This window comes from Alligator mississippiensis, chromosome 9, assembly GCF_030867095.1.
Source record: "Alligator mississippiensis isolate rAllMis1 chromosome 9, rAllMis1, whole genome shotgun sequence".
Lineage (NCBI taxonomy): Eukaryota > Metazoa > Chordata > Crocodylia > Alligatoridae > Alligator > Alligator mississippiensis.
In genome coordinates this window covers 44,551,231-44,566,302 of record NC_081832.1, presented here as the reverse complement: position 1 = coordinate 44,566,302, position 15,072 = coordinate 44,551,231, and the positions used below count along the sequence as shown (strand labels likewise).

The 15,072-nt window shown below is 46.3% G+C and overlaps 1 protein-coding gene across 5 annotated transcripts in view; it reads left to right on the top strand.

The window, feature by feature from the left end:
• CXXC5 (CXXC finger protein 5) overlaps positions 1-15,072 on the top strand; it is a 98,491-nt gene that overhangs the window by 39,236 nt on the left and 44,183 nt on the right. Inside the window, exon 2 of one of the 5 annotated variants that reach the window (XM_059733431.1) lies at positions 7,055-7,202. The exons of the other annotated variants lie outside the window; for them this stretch is intronic. The gene's annotated coding sequence lies outside the window, so the exon portion shown is untranslated. The remainder of the gene's footprint in view (positions 1-7,054; positions 7,203-15,072) is intronic. 5 annotated transcript variants of the gene reach the window in all.

Below are 15,072 nucleotides of genomic sequence, written 5' to 3'. Positions count from 1 at the left end.
CCAGCACTGTACTGTACTTCTTGGTTAATGCTGGAACTCAAACACAGCTTAATTAGTTTTAAATGAAATTATCATGGCACCTCCTCCTCTTCCTCTCCTTTTCTTTCCCTCATCCCCCCTATGAAGTTTTGTATGAAGCTAGAAGCCAAACAGCAGTACTTAGAATCTGTCTATATGTGCTCCTTCCAACAGGGCTTTTTTAACAGTATAGGCAATCCTCATTGTGTCTCAGTCTTGCTCTGGGACTCTTTGCCTTGTCTGGTTCTTACATGCTGTATAGACAAAGGAGACCTCCAGTGGCTAAAAATGCCTCTGGATCTTGGTCTGAGGCCTCACCAGACTCAGTTTTGCTGTGACAAATGCAGCCCTCCAGAAGAACAAGATTGATAAGTTATTTTCACCAGCCTGCCTGCCTTTCTGTTCTGCCTAAACTGGAAGAGGCTTTGAAGGAAAGGTTTTGGGACTGTACCTGAGATTTCCCCTGTATCATGTTTGTTCTTGCTTGTGATCTTTCTCTCACCAGGAGTAACTCTATTGTGTTGGGCTGGTGCATGATGGATGTGAGATCAGAGTCAAGTCCGTCTCACACTGCCCTTTCATTTGGAAGAGAAAAGTCAGTGTTGGTTTGAAGTTCAAAGAAATAGTCCAGAAATGCAATAAGCCCTGCCCCTGGCTTTTAGGGGGAACTTGCTTGCTGTGTACTTGGGCCTTTCTCAAACAAAGTTACTTTTGGCATTGGCCTGTGTTTTCCATGAATAAGACATCAGTAATATCTTCAGGATTTGGTTCTTGCCTGCCCCTTAAGATCCATACAATGCACAGGTTTTTAGAACCATCAGCTTGGTTTTGTGAGCTGGTCTCTTGTGGATTCATTCCAGATGCATCCTTTTGGGAGGTCTCTGGCAAGGGGCAGTTGTGGCTACAATGTGCCATAGACCCCATCCTGAAGGAGATGGCATAATCCTGCCTGTTGACCTGCTGAGTTCATTTCCTTATTTGATGTTTAATTATTGTTTTCTAGGCAATAATTTCCGGGTTAAATAAACCCTCCTCTTTATTATTTCTTGGGTGTTCTGGCAAATGCTCTCCGTCCTTATGTGGAAGGCCTGATTTTTAACTCCAGCTCCAAACCATCCCCTCTCTCCTGTTTCTTCCCTCCTCTATTACCTCTCTGACTGCAGTAGTGTCAGGCAGACTAGTGTGACTGAGATGTTCCTGTTAGGAAATCTGCACCTAGAGCCTGGATTTGCTGCCAGGCCAACACTCACCCTTAATATAACTCTCAGAGCATGCTGCAGTTGTGCAGGGAGGATCTCTGTGATGGTCTGTTCTTCTCTCTAGGGCATCAGAAGCTTGGCATTTGTCAAGGTCAGATATTGAGGCTGGAGTTAACCATCTTTCCATGTGAGCCTCAAATGCAGGATAAGGGACAGGCTTGTGTCTCTCCCCTGCTTGTCATTATTTTCAAGGACTCAAGTCCAGTACAGTCCCTCCTCTCAGCACCTTGTTACTGTAAGTTTAGTCTGCAAATACATCTCTATTTCCAATTATTTTTAAAAGCCTGCAACTCATTCCTGCAAGTGTTTGGCAGCTGGACAGTCATTGTAAAGTAGCATGTTTTGTAAGGCTGGTCACCGACAGCGCAATTGTTACGAGTTTCTAATTCTTTGCATATATAAATATCCCCTTTCATCGGAGGCTCTCAATTGAAACTGCCATGTTTTGCCTCATTGTCAAAATCACTGAGGTTATGCATGGTTTGCTGACTCACAGCCCTCCTGCTCTAATTACTAGACTAAACTCCCTTCCCAGAGCCAGGGAACGAGCTGAAGAGTCTGGACTCCTATTCACCAGCTCTAACCAGAAAGCAACACTTCCCTCCCAGAGTCAGGAAGAGAACTCAGGAGTCTTGCCTGTCAGTCTCCTGCTCTAATTACTTCTGCTAGCCCATGCTTTGGCACTAGAGACAGGGCAACAGCCTAAAAATCAAGACTTCTGGCCTGTTCCTCTAGTCACTAAACTTTTGCTTCTAGCTCTTTACTACTTGTGCTGTAGTACAGATGTTGTCACAGACTAACGTTTTCGATATAGTGTTTTCATATTTAACTAATGTTAGATAAGTGTTTTCACTGTAACGCAATACATGATGCCAGTAACATTTTACCTAAAAGCAGGTGCCACAGTTGCAGCAGGTGATGTAATAGCTCCCTTCTCCAGAGCAAATCTGTTTTTTATGGAAACTGAGGGTGCCTATACATGAGCGTGGAGGTTGCTCCAATGCACAGGAAATTCCAGTGCGTTGGAGCAGATTTCATTAATTGAGTCTCTGGAGTGTGGCAATTACTGCGCTCCAGCAGCCTCCCACACCTTGTGTATCAGTGTCCCCATGCTTAAAAATGGAGGCGGGGGCATTTGAACTAAAGCTCATTGATTGAGCTTTAGTTCAAGCATCCCCACTGCCATTTTTAAGCATGGGGACACTGATACACAAGAAGCAGTGGCACTTTAATTAGAGTCGCTCTCGGAGCCACTCTAAAGCACTACTCTTCCCATCCCTGGAACATGTGTAAAAGTGTCCTGAAAGACTAGTTGGTTCAGCATATGCTTCAGTCCTCCCTGTGCTTGTGGGACAAAATCCACACATCACATTATGATCTGACCTTTGTGAAGTAGCTTATCCTCCTTAATGTCTCAGTGGGATGGCCTATGCACTTTCGGCACCTTGTACAACACTTGGGCATGGAGAAACTTACAGATCTTAAATGCATTGAAAACATGATGGTTGGTTGTCTGCATTTACATTGGAATAACTCCAGTCATTTCTTAGTGTTATTCCTGATTTACGCTGGGGCATGTGAGAGGAGGATCAGTTACACGCACCCCTGATTTTCCTCTCACACTGGTGTAAATCAGGAGCACGGGGGCCCTTCCTTAGAGAGACCAATTCAGACGAGCTGCCTGCTAAGCCCGTTAGCTTATCCTCTTTCATCCCATTTTGATATTATCATCTCCAACGTAAGCTTTTGCTCAGGTCCGGTCTGATTTCCAAGGTTTGAATGATTTGAACAGACTCAGCAATTATGGTTTCAACCTTGCACTGCTTATATGCTCAGCTGTTTGGACTTTTTATCTGGGTATGTTGTCTGCATTGCAGCTGCCAAAAATAAAACAAAAACCCCCCAAAACTGTGGGTTGTTGTTTTTTTTAAACCTTCTCTAGCTTAGCTTTGCTGGGTGGTAAGTGTAACTGCAGTGCAAACTCCTGAAAATCCCAATTTCTGGATGCTGGTTTAAAACAAACCTCCTAACTTTATTTTTTTGAGGTTTGCCTCTTGCAACTTTCTTTCTATCTGAAAAAACCCCTAAGCTGGGCTGGATTTTTGCAAGGCTTGGGTCGGATTTAACATGCTCCTTTTATCTTCCCATGTGTTCAGTGGTAATATCACAGTGGAAACAATGGTACTGCAAATCCATCTCACCAGCAGAGGTGAAAACCATCCTGGTAATCCACAACAGTGCTTTGACTACAGTGCCGGCAGTGCAATGGTGCCGGGTTTGGAAGGATTTTTTTGGGGGGAGGGGTTCTCTACATGGCAGATCCAAACAACTGGTGCATCTTATCTTGTAAACCCATATTTTGGCCCTTTTTTAAAAGAAAGTGAATTTTAAGCACCGTCGACAGTGATGGTTTCTTTGGAGCTGTTATGATCTGCCATGTACAATAAATCCGTCTTAGTTTGTGGATTATTGGCCCGATAGACCGTAACAGCTCTGTCAGACCCCACTGGCATGCTGTGTCCAGCTAGCTCTACGTTGTGTGGATCTTTTTTTTTTCACAGAAATTTCCTAAGGATTTTTTCCATGCAGTGTGCGTGTACTGCAGCTGATATGGAAATCTCAGTAGCTCAGCCGCTTTCAGGGTTTTTTTTCCCCTCTGAAAATACCCAAAGGCACAAGTCTACATTAGGGAGTAATAACCTGAAAATGTCTCAGTTTAAAGACATGGCTATTTCTTGGACTTAGAGGAAAGCAAAATATACACATACACATGCACATACATTCATGCACATATTTTTTTTTTAGTATTTTAGGGGGCTGATCTTTAAGGATCCTGCTTTCACACAAGGAAAAAGCTCTGGAGCATACTGAGATGCAAAGTTGTCCCAGACTGATACAATTGTATGCAAAGTTTTCTGCCAGAGCAAATTTTTATGGTTGAGTTATAAACCCCTGAAAAATAGGATTTCTAAAGAAAGTGCTGATACAACGCTGCATGATAGCCACATGAGCGATCTCACTGCTGTATTATTCCCGTCTGTCACTCGTGTGCCATATGGAGTGACACCGGGTGTTACACTTTAAAAATTCTCCCTTCCCCCTACCTCCTGATCCCCTCAGCCCAGTATGAGGCCAGTGTGTTTCAGAAGCTAAGGGCAAACTTAGGGTTTTTGCCCCACTCATCCTTAAATTGAAAGATAATACAGGCAGTTAGAGTTAGTGGATTGATTTTGATGTATTGAAAATTTGCCAATTCAGAGCTGTGGGGCTCACACAAAACATTAATGCCTTTTGAGCACATATTTAACCAGTGTCCAACGCTCCAGCCTTCACAGTTTCCTCCATTCCTGTGCCCTCTTATCCTGAGGGAGAATAGATAATCTTTGCAGCCTGACCTGAAGGTCACCAAAGCCAGGCACTGTCAGGCCAAAGGTAGCTGTGCAGGGAGGGGGAAGAGGTGGCAGCATTCCAGAGCTGAGCATCTGTCCACCAATGCCCCCTGCCCATTTATACAGGGGGCTATTAGTTCAACAGTTTCTAACAGTTGCAACTGCTGTGAGACCAGCCAAGGAGAGAAGCAGCCCACAGGGTGATCAAACCCTAAACCATAGTGGGCTTTACAAGGGAAATACAACCCCTTTCCAAGGCCCACTGGAGGTAAGGAGCTTTTCCACTGACTTAAGAGATGCTGATAGAACATGTGTGGTGGACCTCAAAGTTAGTTAAAACTAAGGCTACAAATGGCCTGTTTAGTCGGGACAAACCCCATCTGAAAAACATTCCTGTCCTGGTTCCCCATAGGACTTGAAAAGAGCAGGATTCTCCCCCCTTTAACAGTTTTGTCCCAGAGGAATGGAAATGTATTGCACTTCACTACAGTGCCAAGGGATGGGCAATGTCCTCTCCACATGCATGGCTCCCTCAACTGGAAGGTGCATGGCTGCCTAGCAGGTGCTGCCCCTGCACCAATATGTTCTTAAACTAGATGCCATGTGGGCACCTCACTGCCCACAAAACATTAATGGGTGCATTGCTGCCCACAAAACATTAGGCCCTGGAGCACTATTGTCCCAGTGTGTGCTGTCATAATGTTTCAGCTACCCTTGAACTGTAGCTGAAAAACCTTCTTTACCTGCTGGGATTTGAGCCCTGATGTTCTGGTCTCCATGGTTGTGTCCATGATGCTTGCCCAGCACTGAGAGCACAGGGCAGGGGAGCTGCTTTCTGATGCTGTGGAAGGTATTAGAAAAGCCTGTTGGCCATACTGGGCACACCAGAGCCCTGACCAGTTGAGTCAGAGTGCTGCTGTGAAATGCAGTTTCACCCTGAACCACAGCTCTAGCAATGGGACACGTGGGGTCCCAGGCTTATTATGATCTTGACTGGAGATCACAGTCCTGTCCATTAGCTGTGCCATCTGCCATATGGTGGGCACTTACTAGTGACTTGAAATGGGTTGCTTCTTGCCCCACCAAGCTCACAGTTCAGGGACAAACAGATAGAGATCAAGACAGGGACATGGCAAGAGAGACTTTGGAATCAAATCAACCAGCTCCATGGCAGAAGAGGGCTCTGAGAAGGTGGGAAGGGGAGGGCCTGGTGGAAGGTCTTGTGGATGGGTACCATGGACAGATATTCTGCTTGGTGGTTCAGCCTGGCTGCCTGGATCTGAGGGGCCTAACACTTTGAATCCGTTACACAAAAAGCTGCTTCTGCCTGTGACTGGAGTTATGTTTCTGTAGTGAGCATGGGAGTAGGTCTCTGTACAGCGCTGCCTCTCTGCCCTCCCTGCTCCCTGACAGCTCTCCCCTTGCTTTTGGCGGGTGGGAGTAGTGGGGGTGGTGTTGGCATGGGTATGAAGAGCTGTGGCTGATGCTCATGTAAGCGCTTGACAATGCAAGGGGTACATGCATCTCCTTCCTCTTGGAGCTTTATCTTGGCCCTTCCTCTCTTTCCTCTTTTGATATTTATCGTCTTCTCTGTTCCTTTTCTCTGCCTGTGGCTTTTTTCTGCTTTTCCTGTGTTTGCCTGGCACTTGCCTTGGTGGTTGTCCCTGCCCCATGCTGGTCTGGTTTGTAACGCAGATTGATAAGGCTCTCATAGATGTAAAGCGATCAGTTGGAAGTGGTTGAAGGGGGCTGGGTGTTGGAGGGGCGTGGTAACGGGCTTTGAAAACTGGGATGCCTTGAGGTTGCTGGTTCAATGCTCACCCAGGACGGGAGGGTGTTTCAGTCAGGCAGCTGTGTGAGGGGAGCAGGCAGCTCTGTCCATCTTAGCGGCTGGACATCTATGTCATTCGAAAACCACTGTCACAGCTGACACCCTGATGAATGCACTGCTATGTTTCAACCCTGTTAGGCAGTCCCTCTAGGGCAGGTTTGAGGGGCATTGATAGGGCAGTGCTGGCATTTATCCTGTGTTTAGATAGCAGGCTTCTTCCTGCCAGGCCATCTGTCCAGCCCATCTCCCTAGCATCTAACCAAGGCAAGCCATGATTCGGAGAAACAGGGTGCTGTGCTGTTTTATCTCTGCATCTGCCTGACCAGTCACTCCCTCTCCCCTGCAATGGCTAAGTCTTTCCCTGTGACTACGGCAGGCCCAGAAGATTAAAGAGTCATAGTCAGCGAAGCCCTGCGATTCCTCAGCATGTGCCCACCACACGCGTCTCAATCACTGGCTCCCACCGAAGCAGCAACAGAAGGGCTCGAGGGGTCTCTGGGGCTGTGGTCAGCCAGGCAGCCAGTGCAGGAAACGCTTTCATCTCTCCCATTCTGCAGATGAATGCCTCGCCTCAATGCTGTCTGCAGCACTCCGAATTCCAGCTGTGCCGGGCTGCCCATTCATCCAGTCGATGATCTCACCCCACCCCAGCCCGCTTGTTAATTGTCGCGCCTCCCCTCCGCCTGCATGACAACCGCTCCCAAGGTCAGAGGGGGGGGAGAAGAGGGAAGGGTGAAATAATCAGCGTTTTAGCTAGAAAGGAGCCCAGAGCCAGGCTGAGGATTGCAGGGGCTTTGTGTGAAGAATGCCATGTGGCTCTGTAGGCAGACTTCAGGGTCCTGTGTAGGGACCTGGGGATGGAGGAGTGGGGGGTCTGCTGTTCTGGAAGGGGTTGGGGAGGGAGGCCTGAAGTACCTGGAGATGTTGTGGGCTGGGTTATTTGTCCTCGAGGGCTGTCGAGGCTTGATTTTTTTTAATGTGTGTGTGTGTGTGTGTGTGTGTGTGACGGGGACATCTGAGCTAGCGAGGAAGGGGACAGAGGATGCAGGCATACGGGCACCATTCTCCATGCATAGTGCTGTTAATGGCTAGTCAACCCTTACCTTAGGAACCAGGTCTAAGGGCTGCATAACCTCAGCTGAAGGACTTGGTGCCCCTGCCTTGCAAACAGGAGCAATAGCAATAAAACAGTGCAAGCTTGTTTTTACTGGCCATTTTCACACAAGAACAATAGTGACTGCAGAGGCTAGTTAGCCACAGAGTTGCACGTACAGTCTGTGAAACTGCCCTTGTGATGGGATTGAGGCTTTGTGTAAGTACCACACCTACCAAGCTCCTGCCACTCCTGCGGGGGGAGCTCTTCAGAGCATCTATTGACGTGTGTATCACCAGGTAGCCACTCAAACAGCCTTGCTGTGGATGTTAGGAGGTTGCGCTGGTTTAAACCAGTGCAAACCCCTATGAGAATGCTGTGATTTAGATTTAAAATGGGTTTATTTTGTCTCAGTTTCAGCTGATTCTAAATTGGCTTAAGTCAATCAGGAGTAGGTCTGGTCCTACTGGAGCATCTTCACAGAAGGGTACATCATTTTTAATTAACTTGGTTTTGGTTCACCTCTTAAATTAAACAACAGCTGTCTCATATAGCCCCTTCCTTAATCCTAGTCTGCACGCAGAGTTACCCTGGTTGAATTAAACCAGTTCAGTTTAAGCCATGCAGCTATCTCTGGGGTGGCTTGTATTTCAGGACCAGAGTGGCTTACTTCAGTTTAGTTTAAATCTATTCCAACTTGACTTCAGCTGAATTTCACCACATCACTCAGACCAAAAGGAGACTGTGGTGATTTATCTAAATTGGTTTAAATGTATAGGTTAAAATAAAATGATGCAATTCCGCATGCAGACAAGGACTTTGAAATTCTGGGTTGTTCCCTTCTGTTAGTGACAGTGGGTATGAACATGCATTTACAGTCAGGTAAAAGAGGACAGGGATTTACTGCATATCAGGTGCTCCATGGTAGCTGCCTAACTGCACACTTACCCTGTGGAAATTGGAAGCTAAGCTGGAGTATCTCAGCCCTGAATGAAAGAGGTGTAAATTAGCACTGTTTAGCTTCCACTTCCCATGGGGGAAGAGCATGTGCACAGGCAGTTATCCCAGAGCAGCTGAAGTATAGTAAAGCCTTGCTAAGTTATTTGCATCTCCATCCCCAGTGTTGGTTAGAGGAGCTGCCTTTCTACCAGTGGGGCCTTCCTGCTGCTTCTCTTCAGTCCATGATGAAATGTACCTGGAGGCTCCAGTGGTCTGTGTACTGCACATTGACAGAGAAAGAAATTGTAGTTGTCCCTACAAACCTGCAATGTGAACAGAAGAGAGAGGCGAGCAGTGGGAGAAAGGTTGGATTCTGATCCCCGTTTTGCAGAGGGGAAACTGAAGTGGGGGTGACAAGGATGGGGGCTCTGATTTAAGGATTTCCTCCTCAATGTGGAGCCCAGGGTTACTTAGGAAGCCAGGAGTTAAACCCTGGTGTCATTGGCCGCTGCCTGTGGAATAGCAGGCGAAGTCTCCATGCTGCTGAATGTCAGTGATGAAATAATTACATTGTTAAAACACTGAATCAAAGGAAAAAATTAGGGTTCTTTTTTTCTCTCCAAATCCTTCTGTAATTTAAGAACCATGAAATCTTAAGGAGGGGTTTCTCTTTTTCTGCATTTTTAAAGCATCTCAGTTCACTTTTAAGTCATACAAATAAGGAACTGGGAAGGAATACAGATCAACTCACAAATATGTGGAGCTGGCAAGGTGTTCTTGCCTATGGTCTTATGGGACTGCAGCATGTAGAATTGGGAGGTAATTTGGTCTCTTATCAGCTGTCCAAGGGGGAGGGCCAGGGGGAGCCCAGAATTGGGGCTAGTACAGCAATACCCTTTTCCCTGCCCCATAGGCGGAATGGACAGCTCTGGAGTTTACATTCAGCAGATGCAGTGGCCTATAGATTTCAGCTGGATTCAGTCATGACTGGTTTTGTAAGCACTGTCTTTAATCTCTGCCACTGTTTGGCTGCTGTACCATTAGAAGAGACCTTGCATTATGTTGTGTTCATGCAGTGAAAGGATGGGTGGCTGAGATAGCCAGGTCAGGCCAGTCAAGCATGAGTCACAATAGCCCAGAGGACTTTGTACTTTACCTTGGGCTTGCCAAGTCATGGTCAGCTCAATTTTTAACCTAGTATGAGTTTTGGTAGTGTAGATGTTTGAGACCTAAAAAGCTGTAAGTAGAATCCTTGGCTTTTATCACATAGCAGAAACATCTTCCCTACCCCCAAAATATGGCTGACTGCATTTGAAATGTCAAAATCCACACTTCGCGGACCAAATTCTCTGATCAGCTTTGTTCTTAAAGTGAATGGGTTTTTTGGGGGCAACCAAGAAGAGATATGCCCTTTATCACCATACCTGCTTATTTCCCTGACTGATGCATCAGGCCCCCCCATTCCTTGATTACCCTAACTTAAAACACCCATTAATGTCAGGAGTGGGCCCAGACTGAATTTGTACCATAGAATCATAGAAAGTTAGGGTTGGAAGGGACCTCAGGAGGTCATCTAGTCTAACCCCCTGCTCAAAGCAGGACCATCCCCAACTAGATCATCCCAGTCAAAACTTTGTCTTCCTGGGTCTTAAAAAACAACAAGGATGGAGCTTCCACCACCTCTCTAGGTAACCTGTTCCAGTGTTTTACTACCCTCCTAGTGATAAAATTCTTCCTAGTATCTAACCTACAGTTCCCTTGCTGCAACTTGAGACCATTGCTCCTTGTTCTATCATCTGCCACCACTGAGAACAGCCTAGCTCCATCTTCTTTTGAACCCCCTTCAGGTAGTTGAAGGCTGCTATTAAATCCCCCCTCAGTCTTCTCTTCGCTAGATTAAATAAGCGCAGTTCCCTCAGCCTGTCCTCATAAATTATGTCCCCCAGCCCCCTCACCATTTTGTTGCCCTCCACTGGACTCTCTCCAATTTGTCCACATCCTTTCTGTAGTGGGGGGGCCCAAAACTGGACACAGTCAGAGACGACCACAGTGGGGTGCGGGGCCTGGGGCAGATCAGTTTGTGTGAAGCCCCTTTAACACTGCGAGGGGTGGTTTGGCCTTCCTGACCTAATCCCTGCATGCCTGAGCAATACTCTTATATTCCTCCCTAGTTGTTTGTCCAGGTTTCTACTTCTTATAAGCTTCCTTTCTGTGATTTAGTTTACTGAAGAGTTCCCTGCTAAGCCAAGCTGGTCTTCTGCCATACTTGCTAGGTTTCCTGCGCATTGGGATAGTTTGTTCCTGCACTTTCAGTAAGGCTTCTTTAAAGTACACCCAGCTCTCCTGGACTCCTCTCCCCACTCAGACTAGTTTCCCAAGGAATTCTGCCCATGGGTTTCCTGAGCAAGTCAAAGTCTGCTTTTCTGAAGTCCAGGGTCCTTACTCTGCTGCTGTCCTTCCTTCCTTTTCTCAGGATCCTGAACTCTATCATCTTGTGGTCACTGCTGCCCAAGTTGCCATCCACTGTTACATTCCCCGTCAATCCTTCCCTATTTGAGAACAGGAGATCAAGACGATCGTAGCCCCTAGTTGGCTGCTCCAGCACTTGCACCAGGAAGTTGTGCACAGCACTCTCCAAAAACTTCCTGGATTGCCTGCACACTGGTGGATTGCCCTCCCAGCAGATGATAGGGTGATTGAAGTCCCCCATGAGAACCAGGGCCTGTGATCGGGAAACTTCTGCTACCTGTTTTGAAGAAAGCCTCATTCACCACTTCCTCCTCATCTTGTGATCTATAGCAGACCCCCACCACAACATCATCCTTGTTTCTCTCTCTTGTGACCCTAACCCAGACACTCTCAACAGGCCTATTTCTAGTTTCATACTGGAGCTCTGAGCAATCATATGGCTCTTTTACATAAAGTGAAACTCCTTCTCCTCCTCTTCTCCCCTGCCTATCCTTCCTGAACAGTTATACCCATCCATGACACTGCACTAGTCATGCGAGATCCCACCAAGTCTCTGTTATTCCTGTCACGTCATAGTTCCCTGACTGTGCAAGGACTTTCAATTCTTCCTGCTCATTTGCCAGGCTCTGTGCATTCATGTAGAGGCACCTGAGGTAACTAGTTGATTGCCCTGATTTCTCAGGAAGTATGAGAGCACTTGTTTATCTACAGTTGGGCTGACATAGATGGGAGATGCATTGTCTTTTGCCTTCTGTGCCATCAGCAAAATCAGCATTATGTATATTTGAGATTGTTGATGACAAGGTATTTAGTAGAAATTGCAGATTTGTTGGTATCTGACTGGCCACAACATGATCACTTCTGCTGTGGCCCTTATGTCAGTTGAGTTATATTTGTAAACCTATTGGAGGCATACAACACAGTCAGCCACTGAAACCTGTTTGGCAAAGTCTATGATATGATGCATGACTACCACCTAGTGCAGCTCATCCAATCTCTTTTGGAGAATAGACATTTTTATGTAGTACTGTGCAAGAAATGGAGCTGCTGGAGATGACAATGAAATGGCCAGCCGCAGGATAGCACGCTAGCACCAATCCTTTTTAACATATATACTAATGACCAACCCATACACAGTAATACAACAACTTCATATATGCTGTTGATCTATGCATCATATCACAAGAAAAGGACTTTGCCACTGTTGAGGACTTTGCCATTGAGATGCGTACTGGTCAACTTCTCAGATTACTACAATAAGAACTAGCTTCACACCACCCCAACCAAGATGAAGGTCACAGCTTTTCATCTACACCATAGAGAAGCCGAGCAGAAATTAAACATGGCCTGGGATGGAATCCTCCTCACTAATCACCTGAACCCTGTGTACTTGGGGATTATGTTGGACCAAACATTTACCTTCACAGCACATGTACAGAAGACAAAAGGAAAGGTCAGTGACCACAACAACATACTTGGAAAATTTGTCATCTCAAAGTGGGGAGTGAACCCCAGCTACATTATGAGCCACTGCTATTGCCTCCACTTCAGAGGATGCACGTCCAGTATGGGAATGATCCGTTCATGCCAAGGAACTAGATCCAGTTCTAAACAACAGTTGTCTTGCGATAACAGGATGTCGAAAGCCAATACCAAAGGATAGCCTATATTTACTGGCTGGCATTGTACCACCTGATATCAGAAGAAAGGTAGCAAGCTAAAAAGAACGATTGTGACAGAAGAAAGACCCTAGGCATCTACTCTATGGTCACATAGAAGTAACTTAAAGCACAAAAGAATTCTGTGACCAGAATTCTTTTGTGCGTTGTTGGACACAAAGACTGACAGGGCACAACTGAGGTTATGGAAAAAAAAGATTATGTGCAATCTGGTGCTCTGAAATGGACCTGGAACCCCAGGAGGACCTTCCCAGAGGTGCTGATCTAGACTGGCCAACATGGCAATACCTGAATTGCCTACTCACACAAACTGGAAGATCAAAAACTAACATGATCAAGTGGGACTACTCTAACGACATGAATATATGTGAATGCAGTGAAGTGCAGACCATGAAGCACCTGCTCGTTTGCTGACTCCTTGGTGAGACCTGTATGAAAGAGGACCTCGCTGCAGCAGTGGAAAGAGCCATTGCTTGTGCACAATTCTGGAAAAACATCTTGTTTATGACAAGGCTGCAAGACAAAAAAAATAGTCAGAACCTAAGTTCCAATGCGGAAGTTGGTATTACAAGTGATAGTGTGTGGGGAAGAAACTGGGTAATTTTGCAGATTCCAGGTGAAATCTGATTTTAAAAAATGTTCTTATGATTTTAAATGGGGTCTGTGCAACAGTGTGAGGAATCGGAAACCCAAGTAGGTTATTTTACCTCTGTAGGCCAGAATCTATAGATTGCTCAGTAGAACCGGTGAAAACTAAAAAATGAGGGGGGAAAAAATTCAAAGTTGCTTCTATTTTGCAGACTTTGAAAAAAGCCATCTTTAGCATAAGGATTTATCAGTGTTTTTAGTTTTCCAGTAACCCACCTAAAAATCCAAGAAGAATTTCACAAGAAACTTAAAAAAGCAACCAGTTCTCCAACTCTTCTGTTTCCCAAAGGCTATTTCTCACTGCCAGAGCATCTTCTGAGATGTACAAACTCAACTGGTTCTACCAGTGGTCTTCCTCAGCTTTTCTAGATCTCAGTGTGCTCAGCTCCTCATAGGATTGTGACCAGTTGCTGCCCTCTGAGGCCAGATCCCAGGTGTTGAATGGAACTGTTCTTGATGACCCGGATGCTTAGAAAATGCCATCTTCTCTGATGATTTATTATTTGCTAATTTCAGTGTCAACTCCTGCTCTCTGTGTCCCTCTGCATCCTGCCCTTCAGATCCTCCACTCAGTAATGTGTCCCTGCCACCAGGAAGCAAAGGAACAAAAGAAATGTCACCCCAGGTTAGGTATGATAACTCCTGCTCTCCCGTTTCCTACTCCTCGGTCTCTTTGTTTGCTTGATTCTTGAAGTATGTGAAGCCTGTGACAGCTCCGGCTTCCCTCCACATCCCATCTAGGTAAAGAAAACAAGAAAAGGGAGAAGAGAAAGCTGATGAAAGAAGCTAGCAGAGGAGGATGGTTCAACCTGAATAGACAGTGAGGAGAGGAACATGTTAGTCACAGTAGCTACATGGCAGTTCCCACTTCATGGGGCCTATTTCTGTCTTTGCTATCTCTTTAGAAGGCAGGACTTCAAAGAGGTTTGCCCATTCCCTGCCCAGATCTGGTGTTTTCAGGAAGGGCCCTGTCTGGGGGAGGGACTGGCCCTGATGCAGTGGATTCCAGACTACTTTTCCAAGCCAGGTCCCTCAGTAAAATGCTGTTCCCGAACCCTGAACTTTAGCCTTTGCAGCATGGTCCCTGCATCCTTTTCAGTAGCCCAGGAGACTTTTGTGTCTCCAGTACCTGGATGGCTCATTATGGGTAATGGAGCTTCTCTTCTTGGGCTCTGTTGCTGCCCTGTGATGGATCTTACAGAGAGGAGGGGCACCCCTATAGTAGACTGAAGCCATTATCACCAGCATGTTAGGAAGGACTTACTTGGAGATACCTCTTTTCCCTGTGTCTTTTTTCTCTATCTCTCAATCCATGGAAGCAAGACAGCCGTAGTCTCTTGGGGAGGAAGTCTGCTTGTCCCCTAATACCAGGGTAGCTCTCAAGTGCAGAATGGTGCTAGCTTGATTAACCACACACTGCATTTATAAACTAGCCCCCAGGCTCTAACCCTGGAGTACATGCTCCAGCTTCATTTCGGGAGTTTTCTGTGGCACATAGCTTTCTGCCTGACTCCAACCCCCTGGCTGCATGGGCCTACTGCTTCACTTGAGCCTGTGCTCTGTCCATCCAGCCTGAGGTAGTGGTTGTTCAGCCTAACCTTTCCAGAGGGTGCCCTTGCCTATTTCTCTTCCTCCTCTCTCCATTAGGAGGATCCTACATGTAGTCAGTGGTGGGGGCTTGCTGCTCTTGGAGGCCAGGATAGGTGTAGAGACGTGTGTCAGCATCTTAGGTTGGGAGGACCCATCT